Source organism: Cannabis sativa, chromosome 5 (genome assembly GCF_029168945.1).
Source record: "Cannabis sativa cultivar Pink pepper isolate KNU-18-1 chromosome 5, ASM2916894v1, whole genome shotgun sequence".
NCBI classification, from domain to species: domain Eukaryota; kingdom Viridiplantae; phylum Streptophyta; class Magnoliopsida; order Rosales; family Cannabaceae; genus Cannabis; species Cannabis sativa.
The window spans coordinates 56021212-56041994 of NC_083605.1; positions in this window are offsets into that span (position 1 = coordinate 56021212).

Below are 20783 nucleotides of genomic sequence, written 5' to 3' on the forward strand. Positions count from 1 at the left end.
TTTTAGCTTCTAATTGATAGTAGCAATATTGGAAGTTGGAATGTTAGGGGTTTAAATAAAAAAGAGAAACAGGAATCGGTTTTAGATATTTTGAGATTAAATAATGTTGGAGTTGGAGCTCTTGTGGAGACTAAAATAAAGGGTGCTAGATTGGTTGAGATGATGCAAAAGAGATTTGTTAATTGGAGTTATTATACTAGCAATGAGATCGAAGGAAGAATCTTATTAATTTGGAGGAGAGGATTTGTTAATGTGGAAGTGGAGAAGGAATCTAATCAGCATGTTCATTGTCGGATTAAGATGATTGGTCAACAAAAGGATTTTTATGCTACTTTCATTTATGGAGCCAATTCTATAGATGGAAGATTGGAATTGTGGAGATGTCTCTCTGGGATTAGTGTTTCTAAAGAAAGGATCATTCTAGGTGATTTTAATGCAGTTTTCCATCATGAAGATAGAATGGGAGGTAATCCGATTTCTTCTGCTGAGCTTGTGGATTCTAATAACTGGTTGATGCAGGCTAAAGTTAGTCCTCTCAAGAGAACAGGTTCTAATTTCACTTGGTCAAATAAACAGGAGTCTCGGATTTTTTCTCGAATAGACCATGTGTTTCATAATGAGGCTTGGGTGGATGATTTTCCTAATACTAATGAAAATTTTACTTGGGAAACATGTTCTGATCATTGTTTGTGTCTCATCCGTTTGATCGACACAGAAATTATATGATGTAAGCCTTTTAAATTCTATAATTTTTGGATTGATCATAAAGATTACAAACAAGTGATTATGGATAGTTGGAGTAGGCCTATTAGAAGTCTTGGTTTGTCAGGAGTGTTCTTTAAAACTATGAGACTCAAGCACAAGTTGAAGGCTTTCAACAAAACTTCTATTGGTTATATTGGAGGCTCCTATGATAAAGCAAAGATCGAGTATAAGGAAGCCCAGTCCGAACTCCAAGCAGCCCCCTGTTGGGTTTTATGCCCTAAATAAAACTCATTTCAATATAATCAGATTCACTTATTAATAAAGATCAGAAATAACATTTTATGTTGCATGGTTCACATGATTTATTTCATGATTATATATATATAATGTATGAATTCTATTTAAGTCCAGAACATATGAATTTGTTAATGATTATAGTGTTGTCAGCACAGTGGAATATAATATATGTTCGAAAGTTTATTCCCTGATTTGTCAGTCACTCGATTTAGACTGATATGATAATCAGCGATAGGTATTCTTACACCTTGGATAAGTGTTATGTCCTTTCCAGGGCATTGGCAAAGTTTACCAGTATCGGATGTATGGAGTATACATCGGAAGGGACCGATATTGAACTTTGATTAGATTTGTTAAAATTTACCGTAATATCTATTCAATTCAATATCACCTGTTGATCCTAGATCAAATGATCTTAATCCTGATATGGTTAGGTTCGATCTCAAGAGTATTATACATGTTCTCTGATTTGTTAGTTAAGCCTACTTTTAGGTAAGGGTGATACGTACATTTTGGGAACATGATAGTATAATTGAGTGGGAGCGCTAACATAAATATGGAGTCTATAACTTCTATAAGAATTTAGAAGTGAAACGATGATATCCTTCGAGCTTGGCTAAACAGAGATAAATGGTGGAGATCTCATTTCACTTCACTGAAATATCATTTATACGGAGCTAAGTGTTTTAAGGATAAAATACATTGAAGGTGTAATGGTAATTTAGTGCCTATTCAATGTAGATCATCTATTAGAGGGTCATTGATCAAATTAGGATTATAACAATGGATAACTAATGACGTATCTATATCGTGGAACATATAGAGCGTTCTATATGACTGAGAGTGCAATTCCAAGTTCTAAGTGTGGATTCAATAAGGAATTAATAAGTTAGGGAATTTACTTGGCAAATTCGGTTCAACTTATTGGAAGCTCAAAAATATAGGCCCATGGTCCCCATACTAGTTGAGACCATACTGCTTGTAAGACTCAGTTAATTGATCTTAATTAATCAATTATAATTCTAAAGTTAGACTATGTTTACTTTGTGAATTTTCACTAAGCAAGGGCGAAATTGTAAAGAAATGAGATTCTAGGTTTATTTATTAATTAAGAGACTTTATATGTCTAATTAATAAATATATTAAATGACAATATTATTTAATAATTAATTTTAGATATTAAATAATTAGAATTGGCATTTAAGTGGTTAAATTGGAAAATTGGCATTTTTGAGAAATTGGGATGGAAAAATGACAAAATGGCAAAATTGTAAACTGGGCCCAATCCAACATCCTATGCCCGGCCACACTAAGCATTTACCATTTATTTTTCTATTATTTTAATGCCAAATAAATCTAACCTAAACCTAGGTGGTTACCTATAAATAGGTAGTGATGGCTTCAGGAAATAGATGATGCATCTCATTCCTTCAGAGAAAATCTTCTAGCCGCCACCTTCTCTCTTCTTTTCTTCTTCAATTTAGAAATCCTTGAGTGATAGAGTAGTGCCCACACACATCAAGTGTTATCTCAATCATAGTGTGTAAGACTGTAGGAGATTCCAAACAACAAGAAGGAGAATCAGCATCAAAGGAAGGAGAGAAAGAGATTCAGGTTCAGATCTTGACTATGTTCTGCTACAGAAAGGAATCAAGGGCTAGAGATCTGAACGGAATGAGTCATTATATTCCGCTGCACCCAATGTAAGGTTTCCTAAACTTTATATGTGTTTATTTCATTGTTTTAGAATTCATATTGGAATTTTAATGAAACATACAAGGTAGTAAATCTAGATCCTGGTAAAAAATTTCCAATACCCCCATGGACAGTTCTAGAGTTGAAAGAGAGAAGATAGCAGCTAGTTAGTTTCAGCATCAGGAAAAGTTGTATTTGAGCATTTTAAGTCAGAGGAGTAAGATCAAATGGATCCAGCAGGGTGATTCTAACACTGCCTATTTCCATTCGATGCTCAAGAAAAGATGAGAGGATAATAGGATTGTCTCTTTTACCACAGAGCAAGGGAGATTGAATGATCACTTTCCAGAAGTGGTTCAACACTTCCTTAATCATTTTAGAAACATCATGGGCAAAGAGAAACCAACTTTCAGGCCGGTTCAGCAGGATTGTATAGACATGGGTTCCATTCTCACTTTGGACCAACAGGTATCTCTTTTTAAACCTTTTTCTCTTACAAAGGTTAAGACTGCGATGTTTGGTATTCCTAGTACTAAATCTCTAGGGCCTAATGGCTTTGGATCGGGGTTCTTTAAATCTATGTGGCCAGAAGTGGGAAAGGAAATTCATAGAGTTATTAATCATTTGTTTTTTTTAAAAAAACAAATCAATTTCTTGTTGACCCTTATAACACGGCTCTATCTCTTGTTCCTAAAGGGGAAAACCCTTCAAAAGCTGTTGACTACAGGCCTATAGCGTGTTGTACGACTCTTTACAAATGTATCTCCAAGCTTTTGTGTTCTCGATTAGCTAAAGTGCTTCCTTCTTTAGTTAATCAAAACGAAGATGCTTTTGTAAAAGGTCGTTCAATAGCTTATAATATTCTCATTCTCCAGGATCTTTTGAAGAACTATAAGAGGAAGAATTGTTCCCCTAGATGCACGGTCAAGATTGATATAAGCAAGGCTTATGACACGGTTAATTGGGATGTTCTTGAGAAGCTGCTGAATCTCTATCGTTTTCCTGCTAAATTCATAACTTGGATTATGATTTGTGTGAGAAACACTTCTTATACTCTAGTTATGAATGGAAGACTTCAGGGATCCTTTAAAGGAGAGCAGGGTCTGAGACAAGGAGATCCAATATCTCCTTTGTTATTTGTGTTGATTATGGAGTACTTGTCTCGTCGATTCCAACTTGCAGCTACTGATAAGAGATTTAGATTTCATCCTATGTGTAAAAAGCTGAAATTGACCAACTTATGCTTTGCTGATGATTTAGTTGTCTTTTGTAAGGGGAATGAAGACTCTATCCAAGTGATTAGGGAGGCTTTGGAAGATTTCAGCAACACTTCGGGTCTCTCTATTAATCTTGGGAAGTCTCGGATTTATTTTGGAGGTGTCTCTTAACCAGGTAAGTTGGCTCAACACATCAACTTACAGGTAGGAATATCTTGGCATTCCTCTTACACCAACTAAATGGAAGCTCAAAGATTGTGGTAGTTTTCTGAAAAAAAAAATGAAGAATAAGTTGATTTCTTGGGCCAACAAGCACCTCTCTTTTGCGGGGAGGGTGCAATTAATTCACTCAATTTTATTGAGTCTCAGGAATCATTGGATGAGAATTTTTCTCCTTCCTCAAAGTGTGATAAAAGAGATTGAGAAATTGTGTCGCGGATATCTTTGGGGAATGAAGGATAACCGGCCAAATATTCATTTGGCTAGTTGGGATAAAGTGTGTCTTCCAAAACCTTATGGGGTCTGGGTTTCAAAGATGGAGTTAAATGGAATAAATCCTCTCTTGCTAGATTTGTTTGGGATTTTATGAACAAAGAGGACTTGCTTTGGGTTAAATGGGTTAATGGTGTGTATCTTAAGGGGGCTGATTTTTGGAATTATGAGTTGAAAGGTGATACAAGTTGGTACTGGAAGAAGTTGTGCCATTTGAGAAATAGTTTTTCGACTACAGATTTATTAGCTGCTGGTGTTTAGGGAAAATTTAGAGCTTCTAAGCTCTATAACTCTCTGATTGTGCAGCAGTCGGATTCAGCAGCTCGGGCTATTTGGTGTGGGTTGAATGTTCCAAAGCACAGTTTCATCTTGTGGCAGGCTGCTCACTCAAACCTGCTCACAAGAGACAAACTGATTTTATTCCACATACCAACTTCTGACTTGCTTTGTGTTGTGTGTGGTTTAGACTTTGAAAACCATCAGCATCTTTTCTTCACTTGCAGGTTCTCAAAGATGGTTCTTGAAGCAGTTTTTGCTTGGGTAGGATTCAAGGGATGGGCTGCCGATTTTGGGAGCTGGAACAATTGGCTTAGGATGGGCCATTCTAACTTGATTGGGAGGTTGTTGATTGTTATTTTGGCAGCCACCATTGATCATGTTTGGAGGAATAGGAACAATTGCATTTTTTTGGATTACTCAAATACAGTCACTTGTATAGTTAGCAAAATTAAAAAGGATGTCAAATAAAGATTGTATTTACTCAAGAATAGGATTGGCTCCAAAGTGGAATTAGATTTACTAAAGAGCTTGATTGTAACTAAGTGAGGGAGTGGTCTCCTTTTGGAGAGCCTTGAGGGTGTATTGTTGGTTGTTGGTGTGATTAATGAAGCTTTATTCTTCTTGATAAAAAAAAATTATCTATATAGTGGCATTAAAAAGGCATTATTAAGAAATTTATATCATCTTTTTTTTTTTTCTCTCTCCTTCTCATGTGATACTCTACATTCTTTAATCTTTTCATACTTTTCACAATTACAATTAAATAAGTGAGTAAGATAATTTTAATGCCTTCAAGTGATGAACATAACTTAATTTCAGTAAAAGAATATGAATTACTGTAAATATATGTGAATTAATATTATAATGTACCAATATTTGAACAATGATAACTCATTTAGCTCGAGTATGTATTTTAGTTAAATGATATTACAATATAATATTTTATTATAATTTTTCTCATAATTTTGTCATTTGTATAATTAAAATGTAAGAATATTACAAGTACAAGATAACATTGGATCAATTTCTCAATCAATATTAATAATCAATCACATATTCTAAATCAATATCAATATATATTATTATAAAATAATAATGAGTGACTATTTAATGGTTATATTTTTAAAGTAACCATATGGTTATATTTTTTTTTTTTTGACCTGTAATAGCAAGTTACAAATAAGTAAAAATTCTATTTTTAAAATTAATTAATTATAATTAACTATTTTTTTAAGTAATTAAATAAATATTTAACAAGACATTTTAACAATTAAAATTTATAAATATTTTTTTTATTTATATATAAATTCATCTATAATTATTTTAACAGTTAAGTCATTTAATTATAATATTTATAATCTTTTTTTTACAAAAATTAACCTTATTTTTATATAAATTAAAATTCTATCCTTATAATAAATTTTTAAATAATTAATTTTTTTTTAACAATTAGATGATGATGCCTCAAGCTAGTGTTAGGCCTCAAGCTTATAATAAATTTTTAAATAATTGTTTTTTTCTTCATGTTTCTTCTTCTATTTCCGTCGGCACTTCCTTTACTCGTTCCCTGTTATTTATCGTTTTCCTCCTTTTTGTCCGTAGTGTCCCCTTATGGATTGGCAACCTGGATTGGTAGTTTGATCATATCGAGTCGGGCCTACTTTTATACTCTTGGGCCTTGGTGTATTTATTTTAATGGGCCTTTTCAATGTGGGCCTTTTGGTAGTCCTTTATTTTGTTGGGCCGTTTATTTCCAAGTTCAATTTTCCCCCCCAAACACTACTGCCCCCAGTTCCAATTATAGTTTTATAATCTGGAACTGCCCCTGGTAACTGCCTTAGCAGTTTTAATGTCAGTTTTTGTTTATTAATACTGGTTTCTCATCATATATATTTTTTGGTGTACAGTTCCTTAATTTTGAATTTTTCAATTTCTTAAGAAGTGGCGGTTACCCTTGGTGTGATGGTGGTACCTCGAGAACCATTTTTCTTATAAATTCCCTATTAATTCCCTTACCTCCCTCTGTGTTTTGGTGACGCACTCTCGAGTATAAGACTCCCAATTTCGAAAATTCATTTCGTGTTTTTCTCTCTGCTGCTCGTTTCAACTTCTCTGTGTTAGATCTTGCTGTCTTCAGGTATATATATTATGCTTCTCTATTTAACTTAAGTTTTATTTCTTTTTATCCCTTTTTCTTTCTCCCTCCCTTTTTTATATCTTCCTTTCATCCTTGCCTCCTTTTTGTTCATTTTTACCCCTTTTATACGTGTTGTTTTAATTACTGTGTATATTTTTTGTATTTCCATCCTTCCATTGTCTTCCCTCCCATTTTTCTTCTGGGATCTTCCCCTTTCTTCTACCCTATTCTCTTATTTCCCCCATTTAGTCCTGGCATTCCCTCGTTATGGTTAGATTGTAAGGGCAGTTTTCTTCTTAGGGTTAGCCTCTCTCCCCCTTTTTCTTTTTTGGGTAGGCTTTGGATTCCGATTGTCGTTTTAGCCATGGTGTAATGTCGAATACGGATTGTCCAGGTGTCTCTCCTTCGGTTTCCGATTCTCTTTCCTCGAGTATTGCTCCTGGATTCGTCGAATCGTTGTTAGTCTCTGATACTCCTCCTATGGAGACTGAGAATGTTGAAGTCCCCGACGACCCAGAAGTTGAGTGTTTAGGCAGCGTCTCCGTCATTCCCCGTTCCCGTTCTGGAGGCGAGGCGGGCGTTAGTGGCCAAGCAGCCCCGTCTGAAGGGGTTACTCTAGCAATTCTCCCGTTGAAGAAGGCCAAAAAGAAAAAACATGCTCTGGGTAGTTCTTATTTGGATGTTAGGTCGAGTTGTCCGTCGGTCCTCACCCAGCGTGAACTCGATTCCTTAGTTTTGTCGTGTGGTTTTCCGTCGAGGGTCGAAGTTAGGCTTCCTAAACAGCATAAGAGGGCGGATTCCTCTCAAAATGAGTGGGTATGCCTACACTCATACTAGTTTGAGTCGAAGATTAGGCTGAGGTTACCCATTCCTAGACTTATTAAGGAATTTCTTATACATTATTCGCTTGCTCCTGCCCAGTTACTCCCTAATGTGTGGGCTATTCTTTTTGGTCTGATTGTATTAGGGGATAAGACGGGCGTTCAGTGGGGAGTATCTGACGTCATCCACTTTTATTTTCTGATGGAAAAGTCGTTCCTTGTTGACTGACTTAGAGACTTCCCATAAAGGGTGGAAGGAAAAGTTCTTTTTCGCCCGAGGCCCTATTGAGTTTGTTTCTGACGACCCTACGACCCCCTTTATTAACCGGAGCTGGGGGGCTCCCGGTAATCTCCTTATCTCTATTACTGGGTTTTTTTATTATTCAACCTCTTTCTTCCCCCTCTCTCTTTTTTTTCTTTTACCTTTGGTTATTCGGATGTACTATTTTCCATTGTCGTATGTAGATTTTTGCGTATTTTTCTCTTCTTCTTTTTTTTCACTAACGGCGTATTTGATGTTGATTCCAATGGGGGTGTTTTTGTGCAGCGGTTGCTGAGAACGAGGAGACTGTCATCGGTGATATTTTTACTGAGAAGGTTTGGAAGGTCACAGCCTTAGACCCCAAGCTTTGATCAATCAAGCTTCTTCTATCCCGTGAGGCCTTAATCGAATCTTCCGCCTGGCCTCGCGAACTCAGAATCCCCCTAGGTATCCCCACTCCTTATCCTCCTTACTTTATTTGGCCTGATTTTTTAAAATGTGCTTTAAGACACTTAAATCAAAAACCTGAGCCACTTTTGATAGAGTTTTCTGAGGATCACTCCCGCCTTGCAGAGACTTATCCCCGTCACCTTCCTAAAATGAGGCTGTCCGAGTTGACCATTGAGGAGATTGAGGCCCAGAACGCGGCCCGTCGGAAGAGGATGATGTCGAAGTCCCCTAAACGAAAAAGCAGGGCGAAGAAAAGTAAGGGAGTAAGGGTTGAGGAAAACGCCCCGTCGGATCTCGGCATGTCATCTCAGCATGACTCAGCCACTGATGATGCCATTGGGGCCCTACTTAGTGCTCTCCCCAAGATCTCGTCGGGCGTGGGTGAAGGTGAAGGCGATTCCGGGGGCTGGCCCCGACGGGAGCCTCCAATCTAGGGCCTCCTGATCAAGAAGGTTTCTCTCAGCCTGAGACCCTCCCAATGGCTACACTGGGCCTTAATTCGGGCTTCCATCCTCTTCTCCTGCTCGGACTCCTGCTTCTCTCCTCGGCGTGTCGTCGACTTCCCAACTTGCCCTTTCTCCTGCTTTAACTCACCCTACATCCTTCTCTTCCGGCTGAGGCTCCCCACCTCTACCCAGTCATCCCCCGCGGGTGTCGGCTGAATGGGACGAGATTCCTGCCTTCCGGATTAAGAAGGATGTTCCATTCGAGGAGTCGGTTGAGAATTATTTCAAAACTCTCCTAGACGCCGTCAGAAAACCTGATGATGATTTCTACATCTCCCACGGGCGTGATTCTATTTTAAAGGATACTGCCATGTCGGTAATAAAGGTATTTTACTCTTTGCATGTGCCTCAATCTGTTTTAGTTTTTGCTTTACTTAATATTACTCATACATACCTCTATTTTTGCTAGACGACTTTGAGATGTGCCCATGCTATGAAGTTTGCCCCACAAACTGGCAGGGAGAAGGAGAGTTTGGCCAAGGGCTATTCTCGCTACAAGAAGAATTATGAAGCGGCTGTTGCTGCGAAGACGGTTGCTCTTACTAAAATTAGTGCTTCGGAGGTCGACATTAATATTTTGAAGAGCAAAGCCGACAATCTTGAGTCGGAGAAAAGGAGTTGGGACCTTACTCGGTCAGCCCTTGAGTCAGAAAAGGGGGCTCTAAGTGGCAAGGTGGCTTCCCTGGAGCCTAGTTTGTCGGCGGTGAATTTGGAGAAGGCCACTTTGTTGCAAGAACATGATGTTTTTCGTTCTGAGGCCGAGACGGCTAAGGACAAACTCTCTTCCTTGAGTGGAAAGTTGTCTGAAGCCGAGAAGGCGTCGGCTGAGGCCCAAAAGGTTCTAGTTGCTGAGAAGGAATCCTTGGCCAAGGAGATTAAAATCCTGACGGGCCAAATCAAAAAGTCGTTCCTAAGTGGGAGTTATCAGTCGTCCTTCAAACTGTACTCCGCTAAGGAGGGCAAGTCCGCTACCTGGAATCTGGAGGAGTTCTTTGCGAAATACTCCGAGTTTAAGAAGGATGAAGATTTGGTGGATTCTTCCTCGGAGTCTGACGAAGGCAGCGGGGGCGAGGATGACGACGGAGCCTAAAGAGATGGGAGGGAATTTTCCCTACTCATATTTTAATAACTTCCTTAATGCCTTTGTTTTTTTTTCTCTCTCTCTTTTTTATGCGTGTGTGACAAATTTTATGGACAATTTCCTTATTGTTATCATGTTGTTTTTTTTTATATCATTTTTGTCTAAGGACAAATTTAAGGAACAATCTTTTTATTTATTTGTCTCGTTTATTGTTTAAGGGTTTGTAAGGATTTTTCCTTTAGATTTATGTTTTAATCTTATTTTCCTTATTATGGTCGTTTACACGTGGGAGAGGGGGGGTATTTTTTCGAAGCGTTTTGACACCTGGGAATGCGCATTTATTGCCATTTAATGCCTTATATGCGGGTGGCTTTACCTTTTCGCCTTCCTCTTAACTTTCCTTGACCACCTTTTGTGTTCTATTTAAACCAACACTTCCCTTTGTTCGTGGTGTCTTTTTAGCGTAGCTTCTAAGTTTCTCTTCTTATACGAATACGTTTTTTTTTTTTATTTATTTTCCTTTTCCCTGCTTCATAAATGTCAAATCCCCCAGGTTCTCCTCTTCCCGAATCTTCAAGCGGGGATGAGTTCCATTCTGACGTCGGGGATCGATCTCCCCCGAGTCCTTCGATTTTTTCTCGTTATTACCGGCCTAGTGGCGAAGCTATTGTCGGAAGGATGATGAGGGCTTACAGGGCTAGGCGCAACGATGCGTCTTCATATTCTGACGAGGAGTGGTTACAGAATTTCTTTGAGAACGAAGGACGTAACATTTCAGCTACCACAAGGGTGCCTGCTGAATTCCATGCCCTTCGCCTGCGCGCTGAGCAACGCTGGGATAATCGTCGAATGCAAGCTCGAAACTGGCGGGCCTAGGATGAGGACTTGGAGAGGGAGCGTTTAGCTAATGAAAGGCGAATGGAAGAGTGTTTAAGGGAGGGAGCTCCTTTTTACCCCCCGGGCTTCCCCACAGGTTGCCGTCGGTGTCTGAGGAGGGTTGTTCGAGGATCTATTGTAATCCCTGGTTCCCTATGCATACTTTGCTGGCACCATCCCGACCGCGAATGCTTCTGACTCCTAAGTTTTAGGTTTTGTTAGATATTTGCCACTTTTCTCGTGTGTAATTTTTGGCTGTATTCGACCGTTGTTTATTATGTCTTTCTATTTCTTTTTTTTTTATGTTTCTAGTTACATTCATGTAACTCGTACTTGTAATCTTTGAATAGGCTCGCATTTATTACCCTTGTTGTCTCTTCCTATGTTTTATGCTTGCTTTAAGTAATGTTGGGGGAGCTGTGGCTCCTTTAAGTGTATTTATTGCCTATCATTTATACATATAATTATACGTTCTCATTCCGAGTTTTTTTTTAAAATGGGGTGCTTTGGGAAGTGGAAAGACATATATACTCTTAAGGGTGTTTCTCAAAATTTGTGTGCACGTGTTTTGGTTGGCACGTGTTTTAATGCCAAAAGGGGTGACTCTTTGTTTCTGTTTTTATGGCATCTTCATTATTCTGCATGCAACTTTGTATAAATAGGCTTCTCGTTGAGCTCCTTCTTTTTTATCTAAGAATTTTCTTCAACTTTCTTTTCTTTTTCTGGGCTAGTTCTACTGTGCTTTTCGTTTATCCTTTCTGCATTATGTCTTCCCTACTCAAAAACCAGATACCTTACTCAAAAGAGCCTTCCTCCTCCAACATTTTCTCAGGATTGCAGCCATTGGATCCTGCCTTTCTTTCTTTGAACCCTTTTTCTAGTTTTCGTGATTTCAAGCCCACTACACTTCCTCCATTGCATTTTTTAGAGGTCTGCAGCTGTCCCTGTTTTGAGCAAGCTGCATTGGGCCTTGGAACTTATGCTGCTTCTCGCGTCGATGTTGCGCCACCTCTGGCTATGTGTCCTTTCGCTATTTTTCCTCCCACATTGACACCAGTTGAAGCGGCTAAGGAGGAGCCTGAAGTATCAGAGGGAAGCTCGACTCAGACTACAGCGGCTTATTACCCCGAGATCGAGTCTACTGCCCAATCCGAGAACTTCGAAGAAGTCCCTATTCCTACGGATGCTTCCCCCTCGGCTTTCTGTATATCTGCTTCTTCCTTTCCTCAAGAGTCACCTCGGGTGGTATCCGAGATCATACGCCCTCCTTCTTTTTCCAACCGTCGGGGGTGGCTTGCAATGCGGAGGACGTTTCAGCAGAGGGAGAGTTTCTCCGTGTAGAGGGTCTCCTTTTTTCTTTCCTTCCCCCTTTTTTTTTTTATATATTTACCTTGTAGGCTTACGTCGGCGCCTTTTCATATTTTGGGTTTGTATTTTGTAAATTTTGTAAGTTTGCGCCGACGTTATATAACACATTTATCATATTTTGTACGGGCCACTACTCCCCCAGTTTTTTGAAAATAGAGTAAGTACTCTTTTTTCATAAAACTTTAGTTTTTGTGTAAGGAGGGGTAGTGGGTTTTCTGTTTCATGCTCTCGTAGCTCTTTTTTAATGCTAATTTTACTTTATATTCTGTTGTTTCACGACATGTACTTGCTTATCCATACGTTTTAATTTCGAACGGAGTTTTTATTTTTTATATTGTACTTGCTGGATGTCCTCTTATGGTTTTCGTGCTTTATGTATTATCGTACCGAATGCTCTTATTCATGCCTTTTGTGAAAAGGTCTTTTATGTTGCCTTTCGTGAAAGGTCTTTTTGTTGCCTTCCGTAAAAGGTCTTTATTCCTTTTATTTTTGACTTGGACGATTGTTTTCCGAATTCCCCTCATTTTTATTTATTTTAAAGAGAAATTTTGATGACGGTTTCCATGTACTTTGAAGTTCCTAGCTTTTAATTTATACATAGAATTTCTTGAGGTACCTTGCATTCCAGCTTCTTGTGATGTCGGCTCCGTCCATGGTGGACAGCCTGTATGCCCCATTTCCCGTCGGGCTTACCACTCGGTACGGTCCTTCCCAGTTGGTGGACAACTTTCCTGCTCGAGTCTCTTCGGTGTTCTGAAAAACTTTCCGCAGGACCAGTTCCCCTAGGAGGAAATTCCTTGGCCTTACTTTCTTATTGTATTGTTTCGCCACCGCAGAATAGTAATTCTGCATTCGGGTCAAGGCGCGCTCCCTTCTTTCTTCGACGTCGTTAGCAGCTTGTAGTCTTAGGGAAGTGTTGTCCTCGTCACTTAACTCGAATCGCAAAGTAGGTACTTGCGTTTCCGTTGGGATAACTGCTTCCATCCCGTATACAAGTGAGAACAAGGTCTCGCCCGTACTAGTCCGTGGCGTGGTTCGGTTGGCCCAAAGTACGCCGGGCAATTCTTGGGCCCATCTTCCCTTAGCACTTTCGAGTCGCTTTTTAATATTGTTTATGATGACTTTGTTTGATGACTCCGCCTGCCCATTGCTCTGCGGATAGCGGGGCGTGGAGAATATGAGTTTAATTTTCCATCGTTCGCAGAAACTTCTGAATTTGTTGCTGATGAACTGGGAACCATTGTCCGCTACAATCTCATGGGGTAGTCCGAACCTGCATATTATGTTTTTCCAGACAAACCCTTCTACTTCTCTGTCTTTTATTTGAGTAAATGATTCGGCTTCAATCCATTTTGAGAAATAGTCGGTGAGGGCCAGCATGAATTTTTTCTGAGCTGGTGCTGTTGGCAAGGGGCCCACTATATCCATCCCCATTTCATGAATGGCCACGGGCTTTGGACGGTGGTTAGTTCGGCCGGGGGGGCTAGGATGGACGGAGCATGCTTCTGGCACTTTTCGCACGTTCGTGAGTGAGTTGAAGAATCCTCCTGGACTGTGGGCCAGTAGTACCCTTGCCTTTTTACTCTTTGGGCGGTCACTCGTCCGCCGGAGTGGCTCCCACATTCTCCTTCATATACCTCTGCAAATATTAGTTTACCCTCCTGTTTCGTTATACACTTTAAGTACGGCCCATGGTAAGATCTTTTATATAATTGGTTCCGAAGTATAGTGTATCTTGATGCCCTTACTATGATTTTTCTTGCTTGCTTGGGGTCCGTTGGGAATTTATCATCCTTCAAGTATTCAAGGATTGGCCACCTCCAGTCTTCGACTGTATCCGCCGGGATTTCTGGGCATTTAATTTCTTCCTCCGTTGAAATACTAGGTTCCGGGATGAAGTCAAATGGTATTGTTCTCGTAATGTGGAGGGGGGAAGAGGACCCCAAGCCGGCCAAAGCGTCGGCGTGCATATTTGCTTCACGGGGGATTTGGCTAATTTGGAAGTAGTCGAAAGTCGCGATCAATTTTTTTACTTCGGATAAGTACCTGGCCATTTTCAGTTCTTTGGCTTCAAAATCTCCTTTGACCTGCTGAACTATCAACTGAGAATCTGACTGAACTAATACCCTCTCGGCTCCCATTTCCTTTACCACTTTTATCCCGTGGATCAGAGCATCATACTCAGCGTCGTTGTTGGTAGCTCGGAAGCCTAACTTTAAAGACTGCTCCATCATTTCCCCGTCGGGTGATAGCAGTACTATTCCCACTCTGCTTCCTCTGACATTTGAGGATCCGTCTATCTTCAGTAGCTAGTCCTTTCTGGCGGATTCCTTCTCGGGCGGGACAGGCTCCAGGGTTATTTCGACCAAAAAATCCGCTAGTGCCTGCCCCTTAATAGCCGTCCGGGGCAAGTACTATATATCAAACTCGCTTAATTCTACCGCCCATGTAACACCCTAACTAACATAGGCGTATTACGTGATTTTTAAACATGTTGTGCAGCTCGTTGCTAATCAACGAGGTTTATGGAAAAACGTGATTAATTAAAATTTTTGCTTTTTAATTAAACTTATAAAATACTATTACAAAAGACTCGGGATCCCGATTATAAAATCATTTACAAGAAGATTAACTGTTTAACTGATACACAAAATAAATGTCGCCTAGCGACTAGTTACAAAATCAGCCTCGCTGTCCCGAGGATCGTGCCTCTCGGGCAGCCTAACCGCCCCGACATGTACAATCTTCACAAGCTCGCTCACTCGCCCATCGGCTTTAGCCTTGCCTTTACCTACACATAAACGTAGAACCGTGAGTCGAACGTACTCGGTAAGAAAAGCATAATAATAATCATACATAAATCCGGTCATGATCGGACGCCCATACCCCCGATCATAACCACTAACCGCCGTGTCCAACACGATACCGAGTCCTTCTTGTCGTGTCCAACACGGTATTGAGCCACTACCGCCATGTCCAACATGGTGCGAGTTTTGAACGTTCATAGGGACTGGTACTATTGACAAGTATCCTCCGATCGAATCGGCCATACTCGCCGTCGGTCATACTCCACCGTACCGACGGGATAAGTCAATAGTACGGAACCACCAACCAAGTGTCGGCTGATCGGTCGAATCCGTCATACTCCGGTCGGTCATACTCCACTGCCGACGTGACAGGTTGGGTGGTTCGAAGCCAACATACATAACTAATGTAATCTAACAGGCTTCCTACATGCACGCAAAACATGTAATCTACATATGCATACCGTTATACTAATCTTACGGGATTCGAATTCGGGTGTGCCAACCCGACTTTGTAACTTTAGCTGAGCGGCGGATTACAGGCTCCTAAACCATAAAAATCACAACGCTATAAGTGACACGCTAAATCACTTCTCGGGGACTTAAACTAGGAACTAAAAGTTTCCCTATCGATAAAAAGTATGGCAATACCCCCTAAAACATAAAAACGAGGAAAACACGGGTTCTGAAAATTCCCCAACCAGGTAGGCAGGTTCTGCAACCGGAATTGGGTTCGGGAATTACCGGATTTCATCCGAATTCCGGTTGCACAACCAGAATTCCGGTTCTTCGTAGGAATTTTTGAAAAATTCCTAACTCAAACAAATCAAACCCAATTCAAACCAAACCTTCCAGACCTGTTCTAAATACCCCAAAGAACATTTTCAAAGCACTAAAACAACCCAGAAATCACAGATATGAAAAACACCATTAAAGCTCAAGCTTTGAGTTCTAAACTCAAACTTGAGCAAATCCCTCTAACATGCATTCAAACCTGAATAATCTACTTAAATATGCATGACTAAGCTTCGAAAACAACTAAAAATATCAACAACATAACGACGAATGAATCTAACCAATTCTCTTTGAAAACCATAGTTTTAACATAGAAAAATCATAACTTTACTCAACCTAACAATCATGCTTCACAACAGTTCAAATCAACTCAAATAAACAAGCTTTAAACCTCAGAAATTAACAACAAAACACAGCAGCAACAACCTCAAATTATCATGCATGCATTACATCAATTTCATCAAAATTCAACAAATTTCAAGAAGAAGAGATGAGGAGCTAACCTAGCTTGGATTGAACACAAAGGGAAGTTGAAATCACAAGGAAAATCCAAGACTCCTTGCTGCACCAAGAGGCCGAAAAGAGAAGAGGAAAAGAGAGAGAGTTTTTTGAACTTTTTTCTATTTTTCTAAGTTTTGAAAATATGAAGCTTTGAAGAGTAAAATGAAATAAAAATAAGGGATTTAACTTAACCATTTCAGCCAACAAATAAAATCAAATAACATTTATTTCCACTAATAAAATCACTAGAAGACAAAATACTAATGGGGCAAAAAGACCATATTGCCCCTCCACCTTAAAACCACATAAATCATACTAAAGGGGTATTTTTTGGGAAATTCTAAATTCCCGGCCATTCTCGACATTCCCAATGCCAAATAAACCGCCCCAAACAACTAACATACTAAGTTGTGATTTCTACTGAGCCAAACGCCGAGTTCCAAAATACCGGGCACCGGAAATGCAAAATATGAAAACTACTGAATGACATAAAATGCATCACTGAATTCCATAAATAATAGTATAATAAATTATTTAAATAGCTATAAATAATTTTCATAATTAATCATAAACAACTGCTAATTTCCAAATTAACTAAGCGGGCTTTACAACTATCCCCCCTTAAAAGGATTTCGTCCTCGAAATCTAACCTGAATAACTCTGGATATTGAGCTCTCATATCTGACTCTAGCTCCCAGGTGGCTTCCTCCACCTTGCTGTTTCTCCAGAGAACCTTGACCAATGCTATGGTCTTATTCTGAAGGACTTTATCCTTTCTATCCAGGATCTGCACTAGCTGTTCCTCATAAGTTATGTCTGGCTGTACCTCAAGACTCTCATAACTGAGTATATGAGAGGGATCTGAAACGTATTTTCTCAACATCGAGACATGGAATACGTTGTGAACTGCTGATAAGGCTGGAGGCAATGCTAACCGATATGCCACTTGACCTATCTTCTCGAGAATCTCGAAAGGTCCTGTAAATCTAGGGCATAACTTGCCTCTTTTCCCGAAACGTTTAATCCCCTTCATCGGAGATACCCGCAAAAACACATGGTCCCCTACTTGGAACTCAACATCTCTGCGTTTCGGATCTGCGTAACTCTTCTGTCTGCTCTGTGAGGCAAGCATTCTAGCTTTTATCTTCTCTATTGCCTCATTGGTCCGCTGCACTGACTCTGGACCTAGGTATTTCCTCTTCCCTGTCTCATCCCAGTGGATAGGGGATCTACATTTCCTACCGTATAACAGTTCATAGGGAGCCATCCCTATCGTACTCTGATAGTTGTTGTTGTAAGAAAATTCTATCAACGGTAGATACTTATTCCATGAGCCTTCAAAGTCCATAAACAGGCTCTCAACATGTCCTCCAATATCTGAATTGTCCTTTCGGACTGACCATCTGTCTGAGGATGGAATGCTGTACTGAATTTCAGCTTTGTACCCATTGCTCGTTGCAAACTTTGCCAAAATTTGGAGGTAAACTTCGGATCCCTGTCCGAAACGATGACTCGGTACCCGTGAAGTCTTACTATCTCTACGACATACGCGCCCCGCCAACCGATCCACTCGAAAATGTTGTTCTAGACCGGAAAATGAGCGATTTTCGTAAATCGATCCACCACTACCCAGATGGAATCAAATAAACCCGTGGTCCTAGGTAACCCGACCACAAAATCCATCGTGATATCTTCCCATTTCCATTCTTGTAGGGTTAGAGGCTGCAACAACCCTGTTGGTTTCTGATGTTCAGCCTTAATCTGCTGACAGGTGAGGCATCTCGATACGAATTCTACCAAATTCTTCTTCATACCGCTCCACCAGAAGTAGGGTTTCAAATCTTGGTACATCTTAGTGGTGCCGGGATGCAGAGAATACGGGGTAGAATGAGCCTCCTCAAAGATCTCATTCCTAAGTTCCACACTATTCGGAACACAAACCCTGGCTTTATACAAAAGCATCCCACTGTCTGACACTGAAAAGTCCTTGGCTTGACAAGCCAACACCTCATCTCAGATCTTCACTAACTCTGGATCCGTCATCTAAGCGACTTTTATTCTTTCCAACAGATCAGATTGCAGCGTTAAGTTGTGAAGCTGACCTACCACAAACTCAATGCTGGATCTAACCATATCCTCTGCTAGCTGAGGTGAGATCTGAACCATACTAGCTACTTGCCCGGGACCCTTCGCTCGGGGCATCGGCCACTACACATTGGCTTTTCCGGGGTGATAGAGGATTTCACAGTCGTAATCTTTCACTAATTCCAACCAACGCCTTTGTCTCATATTCAAATCCTTCTGAGTAAAGAAATACTTGAGACTTTTATGGTCGGTATAGATCTCACACTTTTCCCCGTAAAGATAATGCCGCCAAATCTTCAATGCGAAAACCACCGCGGCCAACTCTAGGTCATGAGTCGGGTATCGCTGCTCATAATCCTTTAACTGACCGGAGGCATAAGCGATGACCCGATCGGCTTGCATCAGTACACACCACAAACCCTGTTTGGATGCGTCACAATAAACTACGAACTTCTCGTTGTCTGAAGGCAAAGCTAGCACTGGAGCGGTAATCAACCTGCGCGCAAGCTCCCGAGAAACTAGCTTCGCACTTGTCCGACCAAATAAATCGCCGATTCTTCTTTGTAAGCTCGTTTAGGGGCATTGAAATTTTAGAGAACCCTTCGACGAACCTACGGTAGTACCCAATTAAACCTAAGAAGCTTCGATCTCTCGTCTTCGGTCTCGGCCCCAATCCTCGACGGATTCAATCTTCCCGGGATCAACCTTGATCCCATCATTGCTCACAACGTGCCCTAGGAAGGACACCCGAGATAGCCGTAACTCACATTTCTTGAACTTGGCATAAAGCTTATGTTCTCGAAGCTTGCGGTACCATCCGAAGATGTAACTCATGCTCCTCTTCTGATTGAGAGTACACGAGGATGTTGTCGATAAACACAATCACGTAGAGATATCGAGAAATCCTTGAATACTCTATTCATCAAGTCCATGAATGTCGCAGAGCATTGGTTAGTCCGAATGACATAACCGAAAATTCCGTAATGTCCATACCTAGTGCGGAAAGCGCGTCTTCGGAATGTCCTCCTCTCGCATTCTCAACGATGATAACCCGAACGCGGAGATCAATCTTAGAAAAGACCGTCTTCCCCGAAGGCGATCGAACAAATCATCGATCCTAGGTAATGGATATTTATTCTTCACCGTCAGCTTGTTCAATTCTCTGTAGTCGATGCACATCCTCATAGATCCATCCTTCTTCTTGACGAACAAAACCGGGGCTCCCCAGGGTGACACGCTGGGCCGAATAAACCCTATGTCAAGCAACCCTTGGAGCTGAATCTTTAATTCCTTAAGTTCAGCTGGAGCCATTCTATACGGGGCTTTGGAAACTGGTCCCACCCCTGGTGCCAAGTCTATCACGAAATCAATCTCCCGCTGAGGTGGTAACCCTGGAAGTTCTTCGGGAAAAACATCCAAAAATTCCCGGACCACCCTGATGTCCTCTGGCCGATGGTGTCGGCCGAGTGGTGTCCACCACCACGGCCAGAAACCCTAAACAACCGCCATGCAATAAATCTCTAGCTGACATGGCCGAAATCACCGGGATCGGGGATCCCTGAACTGAACCAACAAACACGAATGGTTCTTCACTTTCCGGTTGGAAGATCACCATCTTCCTTTTACAATCAATACTCGCCGAATATTTAGATAGGAAATCCATTCCTAAAATAATATCGAATTCGACTAAACTCATCTCTATCAGATCAGCACTTAACTCTCTATCATCTATCCTGATCGGCATAGACCTAATCCACCTATTGGAGATAACCAATTCTCCGCCAGGTAATAGGGTTCCAAACCCTGATGCATATCTATCATACGGTCTACCCAAATCACTAAAGACTCTGGCCGCCACATAAGAATGTGTAGCCCCAGAATCAAACAGCACTGAATATAGCGAGTTATTAATAGGAAGCTGACCTGTGACAACTGATGGGCTGGCATCTGCATCAGCCTGAGTGATAGCGAACACCCCGTCGGGAGTGGGTATCGGCTGAGCTCTCGGTGCCTCAGTCGGAGCCGGGGACGGTCCCTCTTGAAGTGTCCGGCATGCCACGGTGAAAGCATCCATGACCTTTGCACTCACCCCGATGGTGCCTCTTGTAGCTAGGGCACTCGGGATAGGAGAATCGGTCTCGCACCACCAGACGACTCCCTCTGTTCTGGTTCCCCCGGAACCTCTTGTTCTGACTCGAGCCACCGGAAGCAGTGGGTGCTCTCTTCCTCTGGTCAATGGCCGAACCGCTACTCCCCCTGCTAAAGCCTGATGCGGGAGGGGTAGGAGCCCCGCCACTCGCCGGAGTACTAGGTGACTCCGACATACACCCAACTGCGCCCTCAGCTCTTAGTGCCTTCTCCACCATCTGAGCATAGGTGGTGCTGTCGTCTGTGGTGATCATCAAATCATGC